The 15,095-nt window shown below is 41.1% G+C and overlaps 1 protein-coding gene across 2 annotated transcripts in view; it reads left to right on the forward strand.

The window, feature by feature from the left end:
- The first annotated feature begins 215 nt into the window (after positions 1 to 215).
- FZR1 (fizzy and cell division cycle 20 related 1) overlaps positions 216 to 15,095 on the forward strand; it is an 89,176-nt gene continuing 74,296 nt past the window's right edge. The window contains exon 1 of one of the 2 annotated variants that reach the window (XM_074307452.1): positions 216 to 332. The gene's annotated coding sequence lies outside the window, so the exon portion shown is untranslated. Of the gene's footprint in view, positions 333 to 2,557; positions 2,647 to 15,095 lie in introns of those variants that run through there. The other variant, XM_074307444.1, reaches the window with a different exon arrangement.

The following is a 15,095-nucleotide window of genomic DNA, read 5'->3' on the forward strand; positions in this document are numbered from 1 at the left end:
AAGCATTTATTAATCACCACTGTGTACCAGGCACCGTGTACAAGGCATACAAAGAAGGGCAAAAACAGTCTATATCTTGAGGAGCTGAATGTATTAGGGGAGATAATTTGTAAACAACCAGCAAATTATCTGTGCAGAACAGATTAGAGATAATCAGCAGAGGGAAGGCACTGACAGTAACAGGGATTAGGGAAGCCAGGAGGCAGAGTGAAGGAGGAAGAGAATTTTAGTTATGGAGGACCGTCAGTGAGGAGGAAGGAGGAGTGGCGTGTCCTAAGAAAAGCGAGAAAGCCAGAGCTTGTGGGGGTGAATAAGGTGTCAGAAGCCTGAAGGTAGGAGGCATAAAGAGCTTTAAAAGCCAAACAGAGGGTTTTATATTTTATATTTATGCGAAGAACTTCTGGAAGTGGTTGAATTGGGGGGAGGGGTGGCTTGTACTTTAGGAATTAGAATGGAGTGAGATGAGACCAGCAGAGGAAAGACAAGGATTTATATAAGAGATGGTACTAAGATGTGACAAATTGGATAAGGGTGGCGGGTTGCACACAGCTCTAGGTTAAGATTCTGGGTCTAGGAGGATGGTAGTATTCTTGAGAATAATAGGGAAGTTCAGAAGTGTTTGGGTGAAAGGAAAATGAATTCACTTTTGGACATAATTGAGTTTGAGGTATCCGTGGGACCCACAGTCCATTGGATATTCAATGGAGATAGGCAGTTGGGAATACAAAGTTGGAAATTAGAGAGATTCTAGATCTGAGAACCTTTTGCTTAGAGATTAGGAGCTAATGAGATTACCAAGTGAAATCATACTAAGGGAGAAGAGAAGAGGGCCCGAGATGAAGCATTAGGGACCGATCCCAGTGAGCAGGCTTGACCTCAATGAAGATCTGACAGATGGAAAGGGAGTGTGGGCAGACAGTTAGGAGAACCAAAAAAGAACAATGTCACCAAAACCTAAACAAAGTATCAAGGCGAAGAGGGAGATGACCCTGCCAAAGGCTGCAGAGAGGCTAAGCAAAATGAGGGCAGGTAGAGTTGATCAATGAGAGATTCCTGGTTACTTTGTAAAGAGCAGGTTCAGTTTGATCTAAGGTCAGAAGCAGAAAATCAAGAGGAGTGAGGAGAGGAAGTAGAAGGATAAGTGATTGTAGAAGGTCTTTTCAAGAAATTCAGCCATCAAAAGGAGGTGAGAGATAGAGCCATAGCTAAGCAGGGGGTGAACATATCAAGGGACAGTTTTTCGAGATTGGGGAGGACATGGCAGTGGGTCAATAAATGTTTATTAAGTATCTACTATGTGCTAGGTACTGTGCTAAGTGCTAGGGATACAAAAAGGGGCAAAAGCAAGTGCTTATAGTACTTACAAGCTATACTCAAACAACATAATCTAGAGGAAGACAAGTATATACAGGATAAGTAGGAAATAACAGAGGGAACATGCTAGAATTAGGAGGGATTAGGAAGGCTTCCTATAGAAAATAGGATTTTAATTTCAATTTAAAGGAAGTCAGGAGACAGAGATGAAGAGGTATGGGAAGACAGCTGGGAAAAATGCCCAGAACTTAAACATGGAGTGTTTTTTCATGCAATAGCCAGGAGGCCAATGCCATTGCATCAAAGAGTCCAAGATGGGGATTTAGATGTAAGAACTGTGCAAAGGTAGTAAGGGTAGGGCTACAATGCAAAGAACTTTAAATGCCAAACACAATTTTGTATTTGATGCTGGAGGTGATAGGGAGCCACTGGAGTTTGTTAAATTTCTAGGAGGTGACATGGTCATTCAGAATTTTATAGAAATTACTTTGGCTGCCAAATAGAAGATGGATAAATAGGCAGAACCGCCAAAAAGCTGTTTGTAACAGACCAGGTATGAGTTGCTGAGAGCCTGTGCTAGGGTGATGTCATTGTCAGAAGAGAAAAGGGCCAATTGGAGAGAGGTTCAGAGGTGAAATCAACAGCCTTGGTGACAGATTGTTTATTTGGAATAAGAAATAGTGAGGAATCCAGGATGACACTTGGGTCGGGAGGCTGGGAAGATGGTGTGGCCTTTAGGGAATTAAAACTAGGGAAAGATAATGAGTTCAGTATGGGTTACGTTGCATTTAAGATGTCTGCTGGACATCCTCTTGGAGATATGTGAAAGGCAGTTGAAGGGGTGAACACTGGCAGTTAGCAGAAGAGCAGTTAGGCCAGGTCAGATAGACTTGAGAATCATCAGTGTCAAGGTGATAATTAAGTCCATGGGACATGGTGGGCTCGCCAAATTTTGAGACAAGAGAAGGAAGCCCAGGACTCTAGCAGACACCTCCAGTGAGAGGGCAGACTGGGATGAGGAGCCAGTAAAGGAGACAGAGAAGGAGCAATCAGACAGATCGGACAGAACCAGGAAAGATCAGTGTCCTAAAGACCTGGAGGTAAGAGAGTGTCAAAAAGACAGTGATCAGCAGGGTCACAGGCTGCAGAGAAGTCAAGAAGGAGGATGGAGAAAGGTCCATTGGATCTGGCAATTATGAGGTCATTGGCAACTCTAGAAAGAGCAATTTCTGTGGAATGATGAGGTCAAAGGCCTGAGCATAAGGGATTAAGAGAAGAGAAAGTGGAGATGCTAAGAGGTACCTTCTTAAGAAATTTGGCCACCCACAAAAGGTAGGAGTTGGTGATTAAGGGGAAGGAGCCGGTGAAAGTTCTTTAAGGTTGGGCAGGTTTACAGGCAGCTGGTAGAGAGAAGGAGAAAAGAGTGACAGAGGTGACGGTTCCCTGGAAAAAAAATGGAATGGAATAGGAGGATTTGTCCAAATAGAAGGCAATAATGGCCACCTCTTCAAGAGGAGCCCACGGAGGAGGGGAGAGCTCCTGGTTAACAACTTTACTTTCTGTACAATATGAGGCAAGATCGGCTGAGAGGTTGGGGAAGGGGCCTATGGCCATTCTGAGGGCAAATGAGTGGAAGAGAGCCCCAAGGTGGAGATAGAAAAGGATGATGGCCTGGAGAAGAGGTGACAAAAATTTGCAGTGGACCAAGTCAGCACCACTGGAGTGAGTGGGAGTCGGGCAGTGGGACAGTTAGCGCAGCCACAGTAGGAGACTGAGGGATGCCCCAGAGAAAGACAGTGTAGACTTGAACTGGGTCAGCCAGGGACCAGGATGAAGAAGGGAGAACTGAGGTGGAAGGTTTAGAAGGTCACCGTGTGGGACAGAGCAGGTGTTCTGCCTGGGTGCTGGGCCCGAGGCAGGGTCCCAGTAGCCGCAGATTATGAACACTTGGAGAAATTCCCCAGGTCCTGAACTTGGCCAGGGCCTGGAGGGTGCTGGCCAGGTTAAGGAAGGGCATGGCCCTTTGGATCAGCAGGGGCCTGGGGTGGTGAGGAGCAGGGAATTACCCCAGGGGTCCTGACAGCCAATTGGAAGTTAGGAAGACAAGCCTCCTCCCACCTCTTCGGGAGCCAATTGTGAGGCCCATCTGCACCTGGGTGCCCACCCTTATTCCCTGTTCCTCTCCTTCCCACCCTGCAACTTGCCCCCTACTGAGTCAGTGGCAGGCCCTTCTTCCCAGCTCTAACTGCCCTGGGAAGATCCCCCCTGGCCACTTGGGAACCACAGCCGGCCCAGCCTGGGGGCAATGATTTGGTGAGTAAGATCCTCCTTCCTTACTTTTTGTCTGGGGGTTAAAGAGCCAGTGCAGCAAGGTGAATGGCACTGGGCTCTGGACCCAGAGGGGCGCCACTGCTTCCTTTAGGCCCAGCTGGCATAGTGGGCGCTCTTGGCAGACTTGGTGGGCGCTGTCTTCCTCATGGCTGCCCTCCTGACTGCTGCACAGCCTTGCTGAACCCACTGCAGGGGCTCCTGGCTGGCACAAGCACCCACTTATTTCTTCTTTGTCTCATCTTTTTAAAGAATGTTAAGTGTTATAATGTATAGAACCAGGACAGTAGGACATTTACATAATTTATAAATGAGTGAATTTTAGACATATTCCTTGAGGAATACACACACACACACACACACACACATTTAACTGATGGTTAAAGTTTGGAAATTACTCGTTTAGGAATGCAGATGTCAGATTAGTTAACCTCACCATATCTTTTTTTGGCAAGACATTTGGGGTTCAGTGGCTTGCCCAGGTCACACAGCCAGGAAGTGTGTCTGAGGCTAGATTTGAACTCAGGTCCTCCTGACTTCACTGCGTGTCTAGCTGCCCCCTCAGAACTCTATCTTAATTTTCCCCCCAACATAGTAACTAATACAGGAAGCTGCAAGGGATCTCTGATCTCATTCTTCTAGGTGCTCCTGGCTCATCTGGTGTTTCTGAGAAGTTAGCTAGAGGGTTCCACCTTAGGTGCTCTCTCTACACTTTGCTACTTATATTTGTTTTATTTTCTTTTTTTTTTTTTTTTTTCTTTTAGTATTGTTAGGCTGATGTTTGAGAAGCAGTTTTGCATCTAAATGAGAAGGCCTTGGAGTTGGAATCCTTAACCTTTTCTTGTACTTTGGCCCCCTTGGTAATCCATTCTTAGAGGGAAAGGCTAAATGCTAGAAGTTAATGAAAATAAAAGTGTAATTCTCCCTCTATCCAAGTTCACAGACTCCCTGAAATCTATTCAGGGATTTTCAAGGGAGCCCCATCCCGCTCAGATTAAGAAACCCTGCTGAGGGTTACTACCTGAGTAGTGTCTGAGATTTGATGCAGGATGCAGAAAAGTATCTGAAAGGCTGGCCCACCCTCTCAAGGCCAGATACTTCTTTTTGAATGCTTTGAAAGGTAGTAACAGAGGATCATTGAACATTAGCTTTATGGTTGTTATCTATTAAGAGATCTTGTATTAACTTACAAGAAAAACACCACCTTATGAAAGGATAGCTTTTAAAGATATTTTTTGCCATACTGAATCAAAAGGTTTTTTTGTTTATTTTAAATAATTTACACATAATTAACACATACACATTTCAAAGACTGGAGATGTGGTCTACTATAGAAAATTATTTGGGAAAGTTCCTCTGTTGTTGCCTTGTAATATTTTATTCAAGGATATTCACACATATATTTTATATAAAGAGATGAGAATAGCATGCTCTAAAGGTCCTAGCGATTAATCTTTTTTTTGGTTTTAATTCTGCCAATGATCTTTTCCCTGAATATTTGTTATCTTTCTCTTTCCTTCCTTTCAGTTATTTTGAAAATGACCTCTCAATGCTTTGTGTTAACTCCTACTGTGATTTCTTCTGTGTGCCCTTAGCCTGGGTCAGCCAGTGCTCCCAGCCTTAATCCTTTCCATGACCATTTCTGTTTCCTCAGATAAGAACATCTGTATCAGGGGGCAGCTAGGTGGCGCAGTGGATTGAGCACCAGCCTTGAATTCAGGAGAACCCGAGTTCAAATCTGGTCTCAGACACTTAATACTTCCTAGCTGTGTGACCCTGGACAAGTCACTTAACCCCAGCCTCAGAAAAAAAAAAAAAGAACATTTGTATCAGAGGTGTTAAAAGTACAAATCCAGTGGCCCTGCCACACTGACATGGATATTTTCTTTGTTTTTAATCTTTGGTTTGTTGCTTTTGCTTCTAATCCTTCTCCAGAACACTGACCCCAGAAACATGGACAAATATGTTCTATTTTTTTTTTTCCTTTCTGGTTTACCTTGGTTTACTTGGGATGATCTGGTTTAGTCAAGTCATGCTAAGCAAGCGCTATATTGTGTTTTGCCCTCTCTGTGTTTTTATGACACAATTCTTAAGAGCATACTTATCTTTACCATCTTTCTGTCATACTTTCCAGTGGTCCTCAAACTTTTTAAATAGGGGCCAGTTCCCTGTCCCTCAAACTGTGGGAGGGTCAGACTATAGTAAAACAAAAGCTCACACTCTGTCTCAGCCCTCAGCCCATTTGCCATAACCCAGTGGCCCACAAAAAAACGTCCTCAGCGGGCTGCATCTGGCCCGAGGGCCGTAGTTTGAGAACCCCTGCGTTAAACTATTGTATCTGGCTTCCATGTTTCTTTCATTGGCAAGGAAAGTACTGCCTAAGATGTTTGACTTTGTGTGGAGTAAGATAAGGTGAAGAACTTACAAGAATGTTAAATTCCTTTTCTGTATTCTATCTTCTCTAGGTCTCTGTGACCTGCATAAGTATGTTGAGTATTAGCCAATATTCACTCAGATTTTAGATATATGTATTTAACCCAGAATGATGAGATCTATCGCTGTTCAAGTTATCAATGTTTAGACAACTAGTTGCCTGATGTATGGTTCCTCCCCGAAACAGGGAATCTGCTGGTTTTGGCATGAATAACATCCAATTAAGGAGGGGAGGGGGCACCTATCCCTTAATGTTGCCCAATCCATGTAATTCCTTTGTGATTAAAAGCTATAAAAACTGTATATCTTCTCCTAGTTCTTTAGCCCTCCTCACGGTGGAATTGCTCATTCTCATGAGAATTTATTAAATAAATAACTTTTCTGCTTTTTACTTCCAGAGGTCTCTGAGTAGTCATTTTTGGATAGGATTTTCTATCCCTCACAACTTCTTTGTGGTGATTGACTTATATCAATTATAGTAGAATATAAAATCCCTGAGATCAGAAACTGGGGGGTTATTTTTTTCCTTTTATCTCTCCAGTGTACCACCTTCCCTGTTCATTCAATTTAATGTTCATTCATTTGCTTTTGTTGAAATTTAAATAGGAAATAGTGTAATAATTACCCATTTCCCATTGTTAATTGTCAGTTGTTTGAATTGATCAGCATGGACCTTGAGTAATTATACAGAGTCTTCTCATCTCTCCTAATTTGGCAGAGATTTTAACTTGTGTTCCAAATAATTGATCATCTAACTACATGCACATATGCCTTATTGGGGACTGATTCTTAAATGAGTAGTCATTTCTTGTTCCTTTAAGATAAAATCAGTTACATTTTTGGTGCTTTCATTTGGTGCTCATTATGTCAAAGGCTTTCTTGCTATCTTTCTGAGCTTTTGGCCTTTTTCATTTAATCCTGAAAATACTTTACAATATTTTTTTCACCATTTTTCCCAGAGCCTACATTTGCATTTAACTCACCCAATGTCAATATATTTGTTGATTTGGGTTAGAGGATCTTGCCAAGTTTGTCATAGCATTTTCTACATTTTTGTACTCTACACCAGATGTTCTCCATAAAAATGTAGTTATCATTATGAGGGCAGTCATTTTTTGCTCTTGTTTATCATGAGTGTTGCAAGACAGCGACTAAATAGCTTGTGAAATTATATTTCTTGTTGCCTTTGGGCACAAGATTCAATTTACCAAACTTCTGTTAACCCTTACTTCTCCAAAGAGCACCTTTGAGCCATTATTCTACTAAGTAGTAAAATGAAAAAAAAAGGTTTTAAGGTGAAAACAAAGGGAAAAAAAGCTCTGTATCAGGAGGCTGAAGGGTGCACATTGAAGACAGAACAGAAGTACAGCTGAATTTTGAGAGCTAAGAGAAGTCTGAGACCCCACCCCTAAAGGAGGAAGTGCTGCTGGGGGCCCCAGGCTGAGGCTCTGCTGCACCACTGTTGTATAGTGAGCCATGCACTTTGGACTGGATTCAATCCTAGTTGAGCCTGCCTTTAGTGAGAGAGGGGCCATGTTCCCTTTTCTCATATTTTTTGGCTTTTTAAATGTCCTCTAATCAGCTTTTTTGTGGTGACAAAGAATTGGAAACTGAAACCCATCAGCTGGGCAGAGCAAATCATGGTATGTGATTGTGGTGAAATACTATTGTTCTGAAAAAAATGTCAAGCAGGATGGATTTCAGAAAAACCTGGAAACTTAATATAAACTAATACTGATAAATAAAGTGAGCAGACCCATGAGAACATTGTATACAGCAACAATAGTACTGTAAATAACAACTATACTCAGCAATAGTGATCCAAGACAATTTTAAAGGACATATCATGAAAAATGCTATCCACATCCAGAGAATGAACAGTTAGTCTGAATGCAGATGAAAGCATATTTTTTATTATTAAATCTTTTTATTTTAAATATATATATAGATAATTTTCAACATTCGCCCTTGCAAAACCTTGTGTTCCAAAAATTTTCCCTCCCTTCCTCCTACCTCCACTCCTAGATACCAAGTAATATGTTAAACATGCGCAATTCTTCTATATATATTTTCACAGTTATCATGCTGCGCAAGAAAAATCAGATCAAAAAGGAAAAAATGAGAAAGAAAACAAAATGCAAGCAAACGACAAAAAGAACATGAAAAAACTATATTTGATCCAGAGGTCTCTTTCTATCACAACACCATTGAAACTGTCTTGAATCACCTCACTGTTTAAAAGAGCCAAGTCCATCAAAATTTATCATCATATAATCTTGCTATTGCCATATATAATGTTCTCTTGGTTCTACTCACTTTACTTAGCATCAGTTCTTGTAAGTCTTTCTAGGCCTCTCTGAAATCCTGATGATCGTTTCTTATAGAACAGTAACATTCCATAGCATTCATATACCATAATTTATTTAGCCATTCCCCAATTGAGGGGCATCCACTCAGTTTCCCGTTTCTGGCCACTGCAAAAGGGACTGCCACAAACATTTTTGCACATACAGGTCCCTTTTCTTCCTTTAAGATCTCTTTGGGATATAATTATAAGCACAGTAGGAACAGTGCTGGATCAAAGGGTATGCACTTTGATAACTTTTTGAGCATAGTTCCATATTGTTCTCCAGAATGGTTGAATCAGTTCACAACTCCAGAACAATGTGTTAGTGTCCCAGTTTTCCCACATCCCCTCCAAAACTGGTCATTATCTTTTCCTGTTATTTTAGCCAATCTGAGAGATGTGTAATGGTACCTCAGAGTTGATTGTCTTCATTTGCATTTCTCTGATAAATAGTTATTTAGAGCACCTTTTCATATGACTAGAAATGGTTTCAGTTTTTTTTGGCTGAAAATTGCCTGTTAAGAGAATGGCTTGAATTCTTATAAATTTGAGCTAACTCTCTATATATTTTAGAAATGAAGCCTTTATCGAAAGCTTTGAATGCAAAAAATTTTTCCAGTTTATTGCTTCCAGTTTTGTTTGTACAAAAACTTTTAAATTTAATATTAAATAATATTTATTATAATAATAATAAATATATATAATAAATTATTATTATAATTTAATATTAAATAATATTAAAATATAGTCTAGTTCTTCTTTGTCCACAGATTCCTTCCTTCTCCACAGATCTGAGAGATAAACTATTCTTTGTTCTTCTAATTTGCTTATTATATCATTCCTTATGTCTGAATTATGAACCCATTTCAACCTTATCTTGATACAGAGTGTTAGGTGTGAATCAATGCCTAGTTTCTTCCATTCCAATTTCCAATTTTCCCAGAAATTTTTGTCAAATAGTGAATTCTTATCCCAGAAGCTGGGATTTTGGGGTTTATCACAACTAGATTACTATAGTCATTGACTATGTCTTGTGAACTTAGCCTATTCCACTTCTCAACTACTCTGTTTCTTAGCCAGTACCAAATGGTTCTGATGACCTCTTTAAAGTTAAAAAAAAAAAAATTGGGGGGGGGGTCTGTGTTTTCCTTTGACATGGTTAATATGTTTTTGTATGACTGCACATGTATAATTATATTAAATTGCTTGACTTCTCAAGGAGCAGGGACTGCTGGGGAGAATTTGGAACTCAAACTTTTTAAAAATGAATGCTAAAAATTGTTTTTACATGTAATTGAGAAAAAACTAAAATTTTAAAAGTCTCCAATTGCAGCCTCTCAGAGATGATATTACTTAAGGCTCAACCCTGGAGTGTCCTTAAAGAAGGGGGGGCAAAACCAAACATAACAAAGGAAATAAGCATTTATTATGCACCTATTATATGCCAAGCACTGTTCTAAACATTTTAGAAATATCTTATTTAATCCTCATAACAATTCCAGGATGTAGGTGCTCTCATTTTCCCCATTTTATAGCAGAGATATAAGAGGCAGTTGGATGCTCAAGGCCATACTTATAGCTAATAAGTGTCTGAGGGCAGATTTGAACTCAGCTCTTTTGGACTCCCACCCAGTGCTCTCCCTCTCTCACCATCTACTTAAACCATCCCAGAACATGATCAGTTTTCAGGATTGCTGTTGGCATTTTATAATTTGACCTCCAGTCTGCACTCTCCAAACAGTTCCCAGCACACAGCTACTGTTAGAACAGTCAGACACTGGTGGTCCTTTTATTGGTCCTTTTCTCCAAAAGCAGTTCCTCCCTTGCCATTACCTGGGATCTTCCAAATCTTCTCCCTCCCTGGACACTTCCATCTCAGGATGTGATTCATCCAGGCTCAGAAAAGGCGATCCACATCCAGGTCTAGGCTTCCCTGGTCAGGGCACATTCTTTAGAGCAGTCCACCTTTTTCCACCAGTGACCCCGAGTGTATAAGTATGCAAAATAGGTATACAAATCAAACATTTACTGATAATAAAACATAAAGAAATTTAACTTTAAAATTAAAATTTATTTTGGCATACATATAATTTTACCATTTGTGAAAGCTTTGCTTTAGATGCCATAGCCTTATGCACCCCGTTCTCAAGAAGCAGATCATAACAGTCTTGTCTGGATCAGTGGCCAGAAAAGGAAGGGAAAAGGAAGGGAATGGGCTTCTGGGCACCCCGGAATCATCAGCTAGTCCCTTTCCTTGCTAGTAGGGGGCCTCCTCTCCATCTTGCTGCGGAAGCCTTTGTCAGGGATCCCCCCACAGTCAGAAGGAGGCTCCTCAAAGTTTGCACGTGGTGCCTAGATTCAAAATCGCACCCTTTTTGCAAGGGGGTCATCCTCCTCAGACGGGGACGGCTTGACTGTCCCACGAGCTGGTGCATACAGCCCTTAGTCTCTCTCTCTCAGGAGTCATCATGATCTGCACGGGGCAAAAATCGGGCCCACTGGCCATAGCCCAGGGGGCTCTGGTCTTCCGCTCCCGATCCCCCCCCAGCACTGCCCAGTGGCCCTGGCTCTCACCCACCATTCCCCTGATCGGGCCACGGCCCTCGGACTCCTGGCATAGCCCATCTAAAAGAATGGGGCACTTTTGTCTGGGTTACTGTGGTCACCTTTAAAGTCACATAACTTGTCACATAAAATAGCCCACATATTGATGAAGTGGGAGATTCAGATACGGCCTCAGATAGCTGGGTGATCATGTGCAAGTCACGTTCCCTGTTTGCCTCAGTTTCCTCATCTGTAAAATGAGACGGAAAAGGAAATGGCTGCAGGATCTTTGTCAAGAACCCCCCCAATGGGGTCACAAAGAGCCAGACACATCCGCTGTGTCAGCCCTTCCATCTTAAAGCAGGCTGCACTCTCTCCTCTGGCCACTAGTAGCCACTCACAACCCAACTGTTTCTCTTAGTGACTTAGCACATTCCCACACAGAGCGGCTACCAACTCCACGTAGCTGCTACTTTCCCATTTCTAATCTAGTGGAAGAAAATATTTTAAAGCAACTCCACTCCTGTTTAGAATAGCTACTCCCCAGATTTCCCTCCCCTCAGTAGCCAGTGAATTAGACACACAAAACATGGATCACTGCAGTTTTAGTGTATATGCAATTAAAGTAAAAATAAAAGAGAAAATCTCCTAGTACCCCTGATATAATTAGGCAATATTTTCTGGCTTCCTCCTGCTTGTTCTGACCCTGGGGAAAGTCTCCATGGGCTAAAGCAGTTCATAGAGAATGGGGAAGAGGAGACACTCCCAGAGCCCCTTGGTGATGAAATCGACTTTCCCTGGTTCACCCAGTATAACTTGCTAAGCAAGGCTCCTAGTCCTGAACCTGTCCTCAGAAAGCTCTGGTCTTGTTGCAACATAGGAGATTAAAATGAACCAAGGACAGACCCTTCAAAGTACAAAGGTCCACAATCTGCTCCCTTTCTTAGTTACTTGGGCTTCGGATGATTTAAATGGACAAAGGTGGTGAAGTTACCACAGGTTGTAACAAAAGGAGGAAAATTTTGATGACAAAAAAAAGTTATCTAAAAGATTAACGTGTATATACTTCTAACCCACTTCAATCTTAAAAAGACATAAATAAAAGCTAGAACGATGGGCAGATAATGGAGGAAGAATAAAAACGGGGTCAGGAGTGCAAATGTGCAAAGTGAGCTGAGGTTGGTAAATAGATATAAAAGATTTAAAATTTTATTGTTATTTATTTTTTACAGCAGTGAGGACCATTTCATGGAAGTAAGGGCTACCCCATGGAGGATGCTTAGTGGCCCTTTTTAGTTCTAGCTCACCATTTCAGTACTTGGATGAGTGCTCCCTTTTAAAATGACCCAACTCCATGTGTTAGTGATTCAGTGATAAAAGTACTGGTATTTTGATATGATGGAGGGAAAAAACCTTGGACACTCCCTGATGTCCTCCCTTTGCCCCATGTCAGCACTTACTTGGGGGAGGGAGGGAGATCCAGGCTGCTGTGTTAGGTAAAAAAGAAGATATTATTTCCAATTTATACCCAACTAGCACATTCTGTTTAGGGGTGGTGCTCTTTCCTCTCACCTTCTAACTACTACATGAAGCATGGACTCAACTAGATGATCTTGTTCCTCAGGCCCCTGGGCCCCTGACACACTAGAATAGATGATTCAAGAATGGTTATCAGCTTCAAAAGGGTACAAAGCTCACAAGTAGCTAGTGGGGGCTTCATCAAAACAGGTTATGCCAGATTAATTTGTCTCCTATTTTCGCAGACTTAGTACAGGGGAATCAAGGAAATGCTGTGGATAGAGTTAACTTAGATTTTTTCTTTTTAAAAAGAAACATAATTTATTTGTATAAAATTAACAAAAACCAGTCAGGCTGGTTGAATGGCCCGACTCAAAGAGAAATCCATTTCATGACTCTTAGAAGAGGTTTTGAATAGAGTGCTGTAGGAATCAAAAGAAGACCAAGCTTGATCATCTACACAGGAAAAAGAGTGTTTTTTGCTCATATTTCAGCATATATCAGAATGGACACACTATGACATTGTATCTGGGACAGGCAATACAGACAGACAGTGAGCTGAACACATAGTTGAAAAGTAATGTGAACTGGTTTATTTTTTGAAAATTGCAAAGTAGTGTTACTGACCAGGTCACCATGCTTCCTATAAGAACTAGGGTCAGTCTTTTTTAATGCAAATATTTTCCTGGTACTCCTTTTGGCAATGGGACCTGAAAGACTACTTGACCCTAAGGAATTACATTTCTGAGGGCATGGGTATGAACAGGCTGCCACCTATAACTAATGTGGAATAACAGAAGTTTTGAACAGGAGTAATGAATGTCATCAAAGAACCATGTTACAAAAGAGGATCATCCAGTCACATGACAAGGGGATGGATTCCCATAAGGCATCCAGTATCTTACAGGGAAAGTACCTAGTGTATTGGATAGTTCCGCATGGCAAACATTTGGGAGGACATGGATAAGAGTCTTTTTTTCCTGCTTTATTTCAATTTATTTATTAGTTTTTAACATTCACTTTTATAATATTTTGGTTTCTATTTTTTCCTCCCCTCTCCCTTCCTAAGATGGCAATCAAATCTGATATGTTTTATATGTAAAATCATATTAAGCAGATTTCCACATTGGTCATGTTGTAAAAGAAAAATCAAAACAAAAGAGAAAACTCATGAGAGAGCTGCATTCAGATTCCATAGTTCTTTCTCTGAGTATGGATAAGTATGGGATATGAATCTTTTGGAATTGTCTTAGATCACTGTATTGCCAAAAAGAGCAAAGTTTATCAAAGTTTATCAGGGATTAGACTTACTAAAGGGGTGGGATTGGAATCTCTGTCAAGTTAATGAGATAGATCCTTCTGAGTATAGAAAAATCTAAATTAGGCCATAATGGACACAAAATAGAACCAAAAAGCAGTGGGAAAATTTGAGTAGGAAGAGAATGTTTTGCATTTGAACATTGGCTGGAGGTGTCCTATCTGCAGGCAGAATCACAAAATTTTGGAGTTGGAAAGGACTTCAGTGACTGCTTTATTCAATCTGTACCTAAATGAGCATATTGGACTGTACAACATATCCCCCATTGAATTGTAGTAATATGATTTTGTGATCCCCTGACCTTGAGGGGCTTCTGTTTTAACAATAAGTCAGTAATCTTGAATATTCTAGCTTTGGAGCCATTCAATTTTTCCCTAAAGATGTTAAATGAGGGAGATATCCATGGCTGCCTAAGCCAAACTCTCTCCCATTTGTGGATAGCTCTGATGATTCCTTTTTTTTTTTTTAACCCAAATGTAAGCTATTTTAGCTATCCTTTTTACTTACACCTTCTTCCCTTTCACAGTATCCTCTGGCCAACCAGATTTTTTGGAATTCTGACTCTTCACATCCAGTGTTTTAGCCACTACGCCTATCTATGTGTCTCATCTGCAAGTTTGGGTCTGTTTGACTCAATGACTTGCATGTGATTCATTCTCCACAGACTTGGGCAAGAGCTCTTCTTGGGGTGGAGGCTGAGAATTTGGACCTTCCTTCAATCTTTGTCCACTAATAAGAGGCTCACAAGATAGGCGGCGTGTGGAGGAGGCAGATATATGTTTAGAGGCTGCCACAGTGGAGGAATGTAAGCCCTGAGATATGCTCCGGTGTTTACAGAAAGGAGGTTATGGGCCAGAGCCAGCAGACCTGAGACAGAAAGATAGAGCAGAACAGGAAATTCTGAACTTAGCTAGGAGCTCATGCGCACAGAGGCCAGAGTATTCATTGGACTCCTGATGGTAGTTGGTGAATTAATTCCCTGCTCTGACCCTCAATTTTTCCAGTAGTAAAACGCAAACGTGACTCAAGGGATAGAGCATGGGGCCTGTCATCCGGAAAACTCAAGTTCAAACCCAGCTTCACATCCTTAGGAGCAGAGTGAAAAGTAATTAAGTCCCTTAAATCTATCTACCTTGGTTTCCTCATCTATAAAATGAGCTGGAGAAGGAAATGGCAAACTACTTTAGAATCTGTGTCCAGAAAACCCCAGATGGGGTCACAAAGAGCCAGTCACGACTGAAAATGACTGAAGAGTCCAGTACAAAGTTTGGTGGCCTTTAGAATCTTTAAGTT

The sequence above is a fragment of the Sminthopsis crassicaudata genome, chromosome 1 (genome assembly GCF_048593235.1).
Source record: "Sminthopsis crassicaudata isolate SCR6 chromosome 1, ASM4859323v1, whole genome shotgun sequence".
Taxonomy (NCBI): domain Eukaryota; kingdom Metazoa; phylum Chordata; class Mammalia; order Dasyuromorphia; family Dasyuridae; genus Sminthopsis; species Sminthopsis crassicaudata.